Source organism: Chelonoidis abingdonii, chromosome 2, assembly GCF_003597395.2.
Source record: "Chelonoidis abingdonii isolate Lonesome George chromosome 2, CheloAbing_2.0, whole genome shotgun sequence".
Lineage (NCBI taxonomy): Eukaryota > Metazoa > Chordata > Testudines > Testudinidae > Chelonoidis > Chelonoidis abingdonii.
The window spans coordinates 281,900,960-281,915,393 of NC_133770.1; positions in this window are offsets into that span (position 1 = coordinate 281,900,960).

Consider the following 14,434-nt stretch of genomic DNA (forward strand, 5'->3'; position numbering starts at 1 on the left):
AGGACGTGATCTTGCTACAAATGAAGTCGATTGTCCTTGTGGCTCTAGTCAGTTCCCTTTGGCTTGGACAGGTCAGGACTGAAATCCTGAATTTCCCCCTCCTCCCCCCCTGAAAAAACAACAACAGTATACTTAGTTTTTGATGAAAACTGATTTTTTTTGCACCATTTCCATTCAGTTGGAAAGGCATTTTCCTTCAAAGATACATTTAACCAGAAAATGTTCTGTCATCTGTACATTGGGCCGTGATGTGTGCTAATACCCATTTCACTATAAAACTGTCATCACATATAGCACAGCAAGCAAAGCAACAGTCATTAGTAAATTCTGCCCTGGATGTTCATGTGTTGTGTAGCTTCTACTGTGTAATGTGTGCGAAGTGGTGACCAAGGTCAAACGATGTCCTTCTCTGTTGGAAGGCAGGGCTCTGACAGACTGCTTAGCAAGGCACTGAGCTGCAGACTGCAACTAAGAGCAGCTTCTGCTGTCTGCAGGGCTGGTGCAACCATTTAGGCAAACTAGGTGGCCGCCTAGGGCGCCTAGTGATTGGGGGTGCCTAAAAGTCCCCTCAGGCGAGGAGGTGGAGTGGAGGTGAGCTGAGTGTGGGGGGTGCGCGGGGAGGGCTGCTCGCAGTAATGGGGAGGGGAGGGAGGTGCACAAGGGAACAGCTCCCTGCCCCAGCTCACCTCCACTCTGCCTCCTCCACTGAGCACACAACCTCCACTCTAAGTCTCCTCCAATCGGCGCCGCACGCTTGGGCAGGGAGGAGAATTAGAGCGGCACCAGAGTGCTCAGTGGAGGAGGTGGAGCTGAGGTGAGCTGGATGGGGGAAAACCCAGACAGGGTTAGTTGCCGTGGGGGGAGTCGCCCCAGGCAGGGTTAGCTGGCGTGGGGAGACGGGGTGGAGAGGGATTAGCTGTCATGGTGGCGGAGGGGGTAGCTGCTGCGGGAGGGCTCCCTGGGTGGGGGGCTGGGTTAGCTGCTGTAGGCGGGCTGGGTTAGCTGGTGCGGGGTGCAAGGTGGAATTTTCGCCTAGGGCTCGAAACTTTCTTGCACTGGCCCTGACTGTCTGTGATGTCAAGTAAGAATTCAGTAAGGTAATTGCCAAATACAAGCGCTTCTGGTTCTAATGAAAAGAACACCACAAGAGCAGCATGTGGGTATCCGAAAGCTTACTTTGACTATCCGGAAGGAATGGTATACAGTGCCCTGGTTTACGCTATGAACTTATGTCAGTATAACTAAGTCACTCAGGGCCACCGTACGCCCCTGAGCGATGCAGTTATACTGACTGAACTCAATGTAGGCAGCGTCCTCACTCTGCGCTACAGCTGTACCGCTGCAGCACTGTAAACCTAGACAAGTGTACGTGTAAGGAGAGTCAGGATGAGCTGTACCCTGACATCTGGTGGTGAATTATGGGAAGTGTGGAAAGAATGTCCGGAATTGAAGTCTCAAATATTTGCATAGGCACACCCAGCAAAGAGCCAATAAGGACCCTGGGGATGGTTATTTTGACATTTCTGGGATCCCCAATTTCTTCATTATTGGGGCAGGATAAATAAAGTGTTGCCACCTGATTATGTGAATGAGGAACTACGAGACTGCTTTATAACAGAAATGTCTCAATAAAATACAATGACACTTGCTAGACAAGGACATGGGGTTCCAATGTGCAGTGAATGGGAGAGGTTGGGGGCAGGTATCTGTGCTTGGTGGTGTAGTCTGCTTGTAGAGCTAGAAGCACCAGTTCCACCCCCTTCTCGCTTCTCCACTGGTGGAATGTCAGAGTTTGATTTTTTTATATTCCCTTAAGAATCTAGATACGATTACTGAGCTGAACTCACTTGGGCTAATTGGTGCACTAGCACTGGGCTCCCCTATTATGTGCTGAGATCACTAAGATTGAAATCAGCAAGAGTGCTGAAATTACTGAGCTGGCGCACTGAGTACTGGTGCCTAACTAGTGGGGGAAACCTGAAGCTAACTGCGGAACAGAGCAGCTGGCGGAAGTAGGAGCAGTTTTGTGTTGGGGATGGCTGTGAGTGGCCACGGACAGCTGGTGGAGCGAGCAGCTGCCAGAGGTGGAAGTAGCTGTGGGACGGTTGGAGCGGCCACAGAGCAAGGGGGGAGCGAGCAGTTTGCAGGACAACTGGAGCAGCTTCATGGGCAGCTGTGCGAGCGGGCAGTTTGTGAGGACGGGCTGAAGGAGCAGAGTTGGAGCGGCTGTAAGTTGGACAGTTCGTGGAGAAGGCAGAAGCAGAACCCACGGAGAGGCAGGGCAATTGGCCCTGGACCACGCAAGGTGCCCCTTTCACCCAGGCTGGGGGTAGGGACCTCTACAGATAGACTCTGGAATGCTGGGGTGGCATTGACCAGAGACTTTTGGGTTGTTGGACTTTGGGGTGATTGGACTTAAGACCCTAAGGGGAAAAGGACATTGCCAAACGTACTTGGGGGTGGGTTTTTTTGTTTATGGGTTGTGTTATAACTCTGTTTGTGGTGTTTCTCCAATGGGATGCCGCATTGATTCCTTCCTTTATTAAAAAGATTTTGCTACACTCAGACTCCGTGCTTGTGAGAGGTGAAGTATTGCCTCCTAGAGGCGCCCAGGAGGGTGTGGTATGTAAGTGTCCCAGGTCACTGAGTGGGGGCTCGAGCCTGTTATGCTTTGTGTTACTGAAACGGAACCCCTGGATACTGAACCCGGCCCTTGTTGCTGCCAACTCAGAGGGGCAGAAGGGTTACATACGTAAGTGTTTCATATTTAAGACAAAGATCCTCATGCCCCAAAGCCTGATGTGAAAGCTCTTCTCTTGCTACTCTCCTGCCATGGAACCTGGTACTAATGAGCCCCACTCCCAGCTCTGACAGATGGGTGAGGAATCCTAGGCAGCTGTCCCATTCCATGGGTGTTCCTCCTCTCCCCCGTCTCATCCCAGTACAATGGGCCCAATTTTCCAGGAGATTTTCGTGTCTCCCATCTCACAGAGCAAGTGGCCCGAAATGGCTTTCCAACTCCCTGCCCATTCCACACCCACCTGTGTAGATGCAGCTCTATGCTGCAAAAGTCCTTTAGGCAGAAATTTCATTTCCCTCCTGCCAGACCAATCATTTTGTGCCCTTGTAATAACTATGTGTGACGTTCCCCTGGTGTTATCTGGATCGGTGATCTGCTAGGACACTCCAATCCTCGACTCTGGGAGCCAGCTTTACCCTGCTTTGCTGTGAGAACCCCCACTCCCGGGCTGTTTACACACAGCCTCTGGCATGTAATCTGCTCCCAGCTACGGGAGTGAGCATTTTTGGCCAGCCACTGCTTTGATTGTACAACTGAATGGCACTAGCCAATATCTCCAGTCCCAGACACAACCCTAGGAACCGCAATCTTGCAGTGTTCAGTTATATCTGCTGGATGCTGCAAGGTTATATGAGTTCATCAATTTAACAAATTAATTGATATGTACCAGGCTTTTTATCCCAAGGGAAGTCTCTGACACACTTCAGACCAAACACACTGCTTCAGGTAGAATAAACAAACAAATTTCTTAACTACAAAAGATTTTAAGTGATTATAAGTCAAAGCACAAGATGTCAGATTTGGTCAAATGAAATAAAAGCAAAACACATTCTAAGCTGACCTTAACACTTCCAGCGACCTTACAAACTTAGATGCTTCTCACCACAGGCTGGCTGGTTGCCCTTCAGCCAGGCTCTCCCCATTGATAAGCACTTCAGTCACTTAGTGGTGGTGTCTGTAGATGGAGGTGGAAGAGAAAGGAAGAGCATGGCAAACATCTCTCCCTTTCATCATGTTCTTTCTTCCCTCTTAGCTTTGCCCCTCCACCCCCTTCAGAGTCAGGTGAGCATTACCTCATCATAGTCCCAAACTGACCAAGGGAAGGGGAGTGACTCACTTGAGAGTCCAACAGATCCTTTGTTGCTGTCTAGGCCAGTGTCCTTTGTTCCTGTGAGGCTGGGCTGGGTCTGTCCTGTACATGCTCTGATGAGGTGTGAATTGCCCCTCTGCTTCTGGAGAGTTTTGCCTGGGCTTGTTTTAAACTATGAGGACACATTTTCAGCTTCATAACTATATACATGAAATTACAATCTATAACAATACTATAACAACAATGCTCAGTGCATCATGAGCCTTCCGAAGACACCTGACATGACAAACTTTGCACTGGATACCACACAATCATGAGGATGAACATGGGGGTGCAGAGTGTTCCTCCGAGGTACAGAGAGTCACCTAGGTACTGTGTCCCAATTCGGAAGGAAGCCATAGTACTTAGGATCAGGGTTTAGTAAAGGGAACTTTGAAAATGCCCCTTAACATTGCACTGGGGCTGTTTGTTCAGTTAAGTGCGGGAGCCCTCGCTGAAAGAACTTCAGTATCGGTAGAGCCCCCTAGTGGAAATGCCCTGCAGAGTCTGAGATACAGGCACTGTTGTCCCCTGCATACATCCTTCATTTGAAAGAGGGAGGTGCTAGGCTGTTCAATTAACAGTGCATAGAATTAGGAAACTGGCAAATGTACAGCATTTCCCTTTGATTTGTTTTCCTTTCTCATTTTTCTGGCTGGGGCAGTGGTCCATGAGTCCCAAAGGCAAACTCCACTGCTTTGAATATTTAACCTAAAACATGAAAGTAATCTTTGCCTTTTGCCCCTCTAAGACCGCAAGTGTTAGAATGTTTTGTTTGGTGCCCGGCTAATTAGCTCTCTAAGAGATGTTAATAGTTAAGCTAATAATTACTACACTTCCACAACTGACCTTGAGGTAACTCTAATGCAAATACATTAAAGATGAATATAATTATTCCTGGAAAAATATCTTGTCAGAATAAAGTTATTAGCATATTTATAACTACTCCTGTGCTATTTCAGAAAACATGGGCATTCAGTAACTGCCAGCAGCGCTAGAAGGTTGCTGAGTTCAAGCATCAGGACAGTGTGACTTGGTTGATAACATACCATCTTTCACCTGTGAATTGGCAGTTCAAATTCAACTTGAGATCCTATATGAATGAATCATGCTAGGTATTATTTAGCGCCATCCCTTGGTATGTATCTCTCTGGGGTTATGGTGCTCCCTTAGTCAGTGAGCACAAGGCAAACACAGGCATATGCTCTAAATAGCTGTTTTTCTTGTTTATGTTTTGCATGCAGTCAGATCAATGCTTTGTCCTGTACTGCCAAAGTATTGTTTTGCCAGTAGGGTACAGTGGCCCTGAGAGGTGGGGGGAGGGGAGAAAACAAAAGTGAAATCCCTTATAAGTACAGGGATAGAAAAACAAAATCCCCATACTACTGCATATCCAGAAGCTGCCTGATCAAATCCCATAGCACATAGAAATACAGAAAACATCGATTGTCATTGTTTTCTGCATTTGTCACCTGATACAGGTCTTAGAATATCAAGGTTGGAAGGGAGGTCAGGAGGTCATCTAGTCCAACCCTTTGCTTAAAGGAGGGCTACCCCCACACATATTTTTGCCCTGTCTCCCTAAATGCCCCCCTTAAGAAATGAACTCACAACTCTAGGTTTAGCAGGTTAATGCTCAAACTACTGAGTAAGCCCTCTCCCCCATGGATTAATCTTATAGTGTTCCCTGTGGAGGAGATAAGTATGTACTAGAACTATCCCGCTCTCACAAATGTGGAAATTGAGGCACAGAGGTGTTGACTGGCTTGCCAAAGTTCAAGTGGCAATATATTTTGCATGTGTGTGAGGGAGAGAGAGCTTGTGTTACCGTTATCCCAAAGGAGACCACAGGGATCCTGCCATTGCAGCCCAATGGGGAAGATCTCCTTTAGACCAAGTGGTGGAAACCTGTTTTTCTGGAACCGCAGGACCTGTGTTCTTGTCACAGCTCCTGTGTGTGAGTGCATGAGAGTGATTTATCTAGTAATTACGTCTGCAGCATATGGATTCATTACAGTGTGACCCTGGGCAAGTTATTGAAGACCTGACTTTCAGAGGTGCTGAGCAGAGCAGGTCAGGGATTTTTCAACTAAACTTTTTCTTGTTGGAAAATGCTGATTCATGGGAACCAAAACTTCCTGGGGAAACATATTAGCTTCAACAGGCCCAGTATGGAATTTCTGGTCCACATGAGACAGAAAGAAACCCCCAAATAGTCAACAATCTATGCTTAGGGGACTCACCTGAGATGTCAGAAAAGTGTGTTAAAGCCCATGCTTTGAATCAAGCAGAACAGGAGGTTTGACCCTGAGTCTGTCACATCCCAGTTGAGGGCCTGAACTAGTAGGCTAGTGGTTACTCTGATTTTTCATGACAAACTTTGAAAGGTCTCAGGTTCATCCTGTTGTGTAGTGAAATCAAATGCCGAAACCTCAACAATTATGGTCAAATTGAATTCTGGTCTTGTAGCCAGCCCGAGTGCTGAGCCTCTCCACTTCCCACTGATGCCCGTTGAAGTCAATAAGACTACTTGGGCATGAAATTAATAATGGATTAAGTTGCTCTGTGTGGCTCATGCCAGAAGTCTTAGCACCTTGCAGGGAAGAGCCCATAATAGCCCTTTTAGCAATATATTCCCTATTTGTTTCTTGCTAATTCTTATGATTTTAAAGTGGTAAAATAGCATAGGACAGTACAAAGTGATACTAAATAATCCACTGAAAATGGAGACTGACAAACTAAGCATTTTCTTCTCGGACCAGCAAATATGCCAGCTTGCTGATCGTTCTCTTTATTTGATCTGGCATATCTGTAGCATGAGTCATTCTCTGCAGCCTTAGGAAAATTTGTTCTCTATAAGCATCTTAGAGTCATGAATGTCTCAGTGTTAGGGGACAGAAGGAAATTCCTTTTGAATATGTTTCATCAAAACAGAGTAGTTGATTTTCTTAAGGCTTGAAGCTTCTATAAAAACGGAAAATGGCATACTTGTATTACTACAAAGAAAGGGAGCTTAGTTTGCAGGCTGAGACACAGAGATAATGGAATCATGTTTCATAGAAAATGTAACACTGTACTAAATATGCCAGGAAGTAAATGATTTTGTGCACAGATAATAAGGGCCTGGGCCCGCTTGCATTGAAATTGATGGAAATTCTGCTGTTGCCCTTAAGAGTAGAATTGAATCTTAGATGATTTTATTATTCATATTACAGTAACAGCGAGGAAATCCAGTGAAGGATCAGGGCCGCATTGTGCTAGGTGCTAGATACCCACACCCCAGAGCTCTCGCCATTTGCAACAGGCAGAATGCTGCCACTGGACAAAATAGCCAAACAGATGAGGTGGGTTAGAACAGAAACCAAGCTCGTTTAGCAGAAAAGTAGAAGTGTCAACTCACTACTAACCTCACACATGCTTGGAAACTTTCAAAGCTTTGGTGGTTATATTTTAATTTCAAGGGTTTGTCTTGTTCAAGCTGAAGTCAACAAAATTAAATGAATTTATACTAGATGTACACTAGAGTAGCTGAGAGAAGTGCCTGTCCCCTAGACTATATGATTTTTCTTATAGCAGCTCAGTTTCCCCACTACAGTTAGGGTCATGCCAAGTTTTCAGAACCCTCTTTTCAGTCTTTTGTGTCTGCACAATTTCTCTTTACAAAGTGATAAACTAGGGGGAAGGGAGGAGTTGATTCTGATATTCTGGGCTAAATTTTATGCCCCCAAATTTCTCTTTTTGCACATCTGTGATGTGAGGTTAAAGATCTAAGTAGGTATCCAGACATTTGTGAAATACATTGATTGAGTTTTGTGTGCGCTACAAAAACTGTGCTCTGCTAAAGTGAATCCATCTTTCTACACTTGACGTAAATGTGTCAAAAATCTACCCACATAGAGAAAGGAGGAGTTAGTTCCTTGAGGTATTGATCAGCTTTCCAAAGCCCCCCCCTTCAGCCTCGATTCTTTTTGGCACCTCCTCTTTCCTGTTTGGCACACATCAGCATGGAGCAGTCGGCCTAAGCAGGCCTCTTAACAGATTCAAACTGTTTCCCATCCACTGACCTTCTCACCCTTGGATAATTCCTGTTGGTTAGGGCTGAGGGACAGTGCTGGGGAACTGGCACTGGTGCCATTCACATTGTAGCTGTTCTGTGGATAAATAGAGAGTTTCCTTCTGCAGGGCTGTTACTGTTTATGAAAGATGCTAGATTAAGGAGCAAATCCTAGTCTCTCTTGAGGCTTTTGAGGTCACCAGGGACAATGGAACTAGTTCAGTCTTGGGGGAGGGGAGCAGAGGAGGCAGGTGTGGGCTGGGGCTGAAGAGTCATTGTTATAGGGGTAGTCTGATCCTTCCCTTCCATAGGAGTAGGGGGTCATTGCACAGCACCCCGGCTTGCCATTCCCACTGGTGGTAGGAGTCACGAAATACACAACCTGACTTGCTGGGACAATTACTGAGGAGAGGATTTTGGTCTTGCTGCAAACGCATCTAAAACCAGTATAATTTGGATCTCCTGAAGGTAAAATCCAAGCTCCTATCCCTCCTGTCCTGTTCTCCGGTCAGCACTCTTTTCTCTTGCCATCCGATTGCTATTTTTAATTTGTACTCTAAAATCTGTCATCTCCTTGGACCAGAAGTTTTTCTTTGAACTGCGTAGACCCCTGTTGTTGAATGTTGTTGAAATGGGTGTGTTCTCAAGAAAGCAAATGAGCAGATTTTTCTTCTCATTCCATATGTTGCCAGACTAGCAGGCCATATATTTTTCAAGCTGCACGGATAGACTCTGTTCATGAATTCTCAGTGCCGGGTCCTGCCCTCTGCAGTGCAGCTGGGGAAAGGAACAGGATTCTAGTTTCTGTCTTATCTAGGTATTTAATTATAATACCTGGGTTTTGTATAGGACATTTCCTCACTAGATCTTAAAGTGCTTTACAAAGGAGGTCAGTATCATTACCCCCATTTTACAGATGAGATGAGAACTTAGGTCTTCTGAGTGCTATTTCATTGAGCTAGCCACTAGGCCAACAGTTCTCAAACTTTAACCCAAGGACCCTCATTTTGATTTAAAAAAATTTTAGGGACCCCCAAGCTCCCCTGCTGCTCAGCCCCTGCCCCTTTCCCTGAGGCCACACCCCTGGCCTGCCCCTTTCCTGAGGCCACACCCCTGCTCACTCGATCACCCCTCCCTCCATTGCTTGTTCTCCCCCACCTTCACTCACTTTCACAAGGCTAGAGCAGGGGATTAGGGTGCAGGAGGGGGAGCAGGCTCTGTGAGGGAGTTTGGGTGTGGGAGGAGGTGTGGGGTGCAGGCTCTGGGCTGGGAGTTTGAGTACAGGAGGAAGTGAGTGGTGTGGGCTCTGGGATGATAATTTGGGTGCAGGAGGGGGTGCAGGCTCTGGAAGGGAGTTTGGGTGCTGGTGGGGACTCAGGGCTGAGCCAGGGGGTGGGGTGAGGGGTGTGAGAGGGAGTTTGGGTGCAGGAGGAGGCTCGGGGTTGGGGCAGGGAGGTGGGGTGCAGGAGGGGGTACAGGCTGTGGGAGGGAGTTTGGATGTGGGCTCTGGATTGGGGTGCGAGAGGGAGTGACGGGGGTGGCGCTTACCTTGGGCGGCTCCCAAAAGCAACCAGCCCATCTCTGGCAGCGATTCCTAGGTGAGGGACATGGGGGGTCTCTGCATGATGTTCATGCCTGCAGGCACTGCACCCACAGAATTGTGGCCAATGGTAGCTGCAGAGTCGGTGCTTGGGCTGGGGGCAGCGCGCGGAGACCCCTTCCCAAACTCCAGGGATGTGCTGGTCACTTCCAGGAGCAGGGCAGACTGTCCATACTCCTCCTCCTCCCACCCAGCACCTCCTTTATGCTGGGAGGGAGGGGAAGGAGTTGAGGGAAGGATGAGGGAGGAGTTGATCAATGGGGACCCCCAGGGGACTGCAGACCCCAGTTTGAGAAACTCTGCACTAGGCCACAGTGTTTCTACTATGTGGCTTCCCTCATGAGAGAGCCTAAGCATCTCTCTAACACTAAGGAGTTTATCCTCAAAACACCTCTCTGACATAGGCACATATTAATTGCCCAGTTTTACATATGGAGAAACTGAGCCACAGAGAGACTAAGACCATAATCTGGCAAATAACTTGCTTAATTTTAAACTTAATTATGTGCTTTGCTAGATCAGGACCAGAGTCCTCAGTGTCCTGCAGGCTCGAGCACTATACTAACACAATGGATGATTGTTATTCATTTTAAGTATTGTTAGGGTTGATGTCACCAGGTGGTGCTCTTGCATACAGTCTGAGTTCTCTTAGCATGCCACAGTACACAGTTTGTGAAGACATGCTGAAGCACTCATTTATCAGCATCGAACTTGATGTTGGTTCTTTGTTGTGGGTTTCAGCCTTCATTCCTCTAACTAGAGTAAATTCTTGAGACGGAGTTGCTTCCTTGGAATCAAGCACTGGTCTTTGGGCTGAGTTGTCTGAAATGGGGGGTTGCCTGCATGCTGTTTGGGATCACTGCTGTTCCAGGACTGCCTTACTTTGAGTAAATAAGACAAGCTACACTAAGAAAATACTTAGGGTCTGTATCTCTGATTTTCCTCCACTGGGAAGCTGATATGCAAGGCCCTGAAGTCAGGTGCTGCTCACCAGATGGACAACAGCAAACTCCTATGACTAGGCCTTACTCACCAGGCTAAGAACTACTCATGTGAGTAAGAGTTTGCAAGGTCATGCCTTAGAAAGAGAGGCAGTATGTATAAAATTCCTTGGGAACACAGGGCTGGTACAAGGCTTTCTGTACCACTTAATAGAGGCAATGCGGGGTTCTCTTGGCTGAATGGTAGCACAGAAGTACCTGTGTACCACTATGCACAGCAGAATTAGATTCCACACTAATCCCCTCAAGAAGCCTTTATTGGGGTGGGGAGGAGCCAATGGAAGGGCTGCAGACTTGTATTTATGAAGATCCAGCAATCCTTGAGTTCTGAGAAATAGGCAGGGAGGAAATTTGGCTGCTGTCCAGCAGACTGAGCAAGGAGCAGTGTAGGACAGCCTTGCACACGTGTGTGTGCATGTGCATATGTGTGTGTGGTTCTTCTCTCCAAGCACCTGCTCCCCTCACACAGAGCCTGGTTTACTAAGGATTTATTTTGTGGATGGAATAAATTTCATCCTATAAATATATTATTTTTGTTTTGTGCTCTTTGCAGCATTTCAAAGGTTGCCTCAGCATGCTGCTCATTACTGAATCATTGAAAACATATAGAGAAAAGTATGTGGGCTGTGAAACATTTTGTTTTTGTAATGCTTGACTTCAATCTGTGCAGTATTTAATTTCCAGTCTAGAGTAGTTTATTTGAGCCATATAGGTTGTAATAATGTTTGACATGGGTGTCAGATCTGTTAGTCTAGCTAGAATAAATCTTGTTTTACTCTTCCATTCTTCTTTGCCAGTCCAAAACTACAGGAGGATTTCTGTCAAAAATGAAGACAAGGAGTTTTTGTCTTTGAGAAAGGACAAACTAGAATGTCAATTAATCTATTCTAAGGTCAAAATTACAGGAATAAATGCAATGTTATAACTTTGACAGCTGTGTTATCTTTCTGGTAACAGAAAAGAATTCGTAGAGAATATTATTTTGTTCTTTTTATACAATATATCTACATGCAGTAAATTATATTAGTAGTGGGATTATTTTTTGCAATGTTGTAATTTTTCTTTCTTGTGCTCATATGTCAAATTACTTTATATTGTTGGTGGAGGGAAGAAGCTGCAAATAAATACTAAAACAACTAGAAAAAAGCTCAATTAATGGAAGTTTGGTTTTTAATGTTAATTACTGCTAATATTAAAAATCATCTGAAACATATTTAGGGAGGGATAGATGTTTCAATACGTGCAAGTGACCATCCGTATACTTGGGACTGAGGAACACACAAAGGAGCCAGAGGACGCTATAAATTATGCTGCCCCCAGGAATACCAGTAGAGAGGAGGCCAGGAAGCTGGAGTATAGGCTGTTTTGGAGATATCCCCCACAGTGTTTTCAAAAGAAAATCATAGAATCATAGCAGATTAGGGTTGGACAAGACCTTAGGAAGTCATCTAGCCCAACCCCCTGCTCAAAGCCGGACCAATCCCCAGCTAAATCATCCCAGCCAGGGCTTTGTCAGTCTTGGCCTTAAAAACCTCTAAGGATGGAGAGTCCACCACCTCCCTAGATTACCCGTTCCAGTGATTCACCACCCTCCTAGTAAAATAGTGTTTCCTAATATCCAACCTAGACCTCCCCCGCTGCAACTTGAGACCATTGCTGCTTGTCCTGTCATCTACCACCTCTGAAAACAGCCTAGCTCCATCCTCTATGGAATCCTCCTTCTGGTAGTTGAAGGTTGCTATCAAATCCCCCTCCAGTGTATCTACCTCTCCCAACAGTTTAGTGTAATCTGCGAATTTGCTGAGGGTGCAATTCATCCCATCATATAGATAATTAATGAAGCTGCTGAACAAAACTGGCCCCAGGACTGACCTCTGGGGCACTCCACTTCATACCAGCTGCCAACTAGACATTGAGCCATTGATCACTACCTGATGAACCTAACGATCTAGCCAGCTTTCTATCCACCTTATAGTCCATTCATCAAATCCATACTTCTTTAACTTGCTGGAAGAATACTGTGGGAGACTGTATCAAAAGCTTTGCTAAAGTCAAGGTATATTATGTCCACTGCTTTCCCCATATCCACAGAGCCAGTTATCCTATCATAGAAGGCAATCAGGTTCGTCAGGCATGACTTGCTCTTGGTGAATCCATGTTGACTGTTCCTGATCACCTTCCTCTCCTCCAAGTACTTCAAAATGGATCCTTGAGGACCTGCTCCATGATTTTTCCAGGGACTGAGGTGAAGCTGATTGGTCTGTAGTTCCCTGGATTCTCCTTCGTCCCTTTTTTAAAGATGGGCACTATAGTTGCCTTTTTCCAAACAACTTTTCCCCGCAATCGCCATGAGTTTTCAAAGATAATGGCCAATGGCTCTGTCAAGGCTGAATCGCAACAATGTCACTCCAAATGCAGAAGTAGGGCCTCCAAGGATTTTAAAAATTAATACTTGCCACTCCAGGCTCGTATTAAACTCCCAAGGTTAAAGATTTTCTCTGACCTTGGCTTGGTAAATGCTGCCACCACCCAAATGCAAAAAAACCCACTGTGAATCTAGGAAGGAGCACTTGGGAATTCCTCCCTGTGGAGTACCCTCAAGCCCTTTCACCTCCCGCCCTCACCTCCAGGGAAGAGCTGAGAAAGAAACAAAGGAAATTAGCTGTCCTCTTAGGACACCAAAAATCCAATCCTGTTCTTAAAAAAGGTAAATTTTATTAAAAACAAAAAGAAGAAAATACACCTGGAACTTAGGCTTTTGCTAGATTTTAAAAGAGCAATTCCAAAAATCAAGCACCCAAAATAGCTTTCTTGGGATTCAGTTTAAAGGTTACAAGCAAACAAAAGTATCTGGCGTTAGCACAGAGGAGTCCACAAGCCAATAAGAAATAAAAGAAATAACCCTAATGGAATTTAGCTAAACATTCTGATCTACTTACACATTTGGAGTTCAGATAAGTAGTTCTAGGTGTGATCTGATGATTTATGATTATACCTGGCTTAAGGTGCTTACAGCATGGCTGCTCTCCCTCCAGCCCATAGAACAACAGACAAAGGGAAAGTTTCTTCCCCAATTTTAAAAAGTTCTACCTTCCAATTTGCTCTTTTGCTCAGGTGCTCACTTTTTTTTTCTTTACCTGGGGGACTTTTTAACCCTTTACAGGTAAAGCAAGTAAAGAACAGCTACCAAGAGGGATTCTACAGCTAACTGAATGGCTGGGTGTCCATCAAAGGGAGCTATCCCCCACTTTATCTATCACAGCTCTGCAATCACATCAACCAACTCCCTCAGCACTCTCGGATGCATTGCATCCGGCCCCATGGACTTCTGACTGTCCAACTTCTCTAAATAATCCTTAACCTGTTCTTTTGCCAATGAGGACTGCTCAACTCCTCCCCATATTGTGCTGCCCAGTGCAGTAGTCTGGGAGCTGACCTTGTGTGTGAAGACCAAGGCAAAAAAAGTATTGAGTACTTCAGCTTTTTCCACATCATCTTAACAGGTTAACGAGGTTGCCTCCCCCATTCAGTAAGGGTCCCACAGTTTCCCTGACCGTCTTCTTGTTGCTAACATACTTGTAAAAGCCCTTCTTGTTATTCTTCACATCCCTTGGTATCTGCAATTCCACTTGTGCATTGGCCTTCCTGATTTCACTTCTGCATGCTCAAGCAATATTTTTACTCTCCTCCTTAGTCATCTGTCCAAGTTTCCACTTCTTGTAAGCTTCCTTTTTGTGTTTAAGCTCACCAAAGATTTCTCTGTTAAGCCAAGCTGGTCGCCTGCTATATTTGCAATTCTTTCTGCACATTGGGATGGTTTGTTCCTGTGCCCTCAATAAGGCTTCTTTAA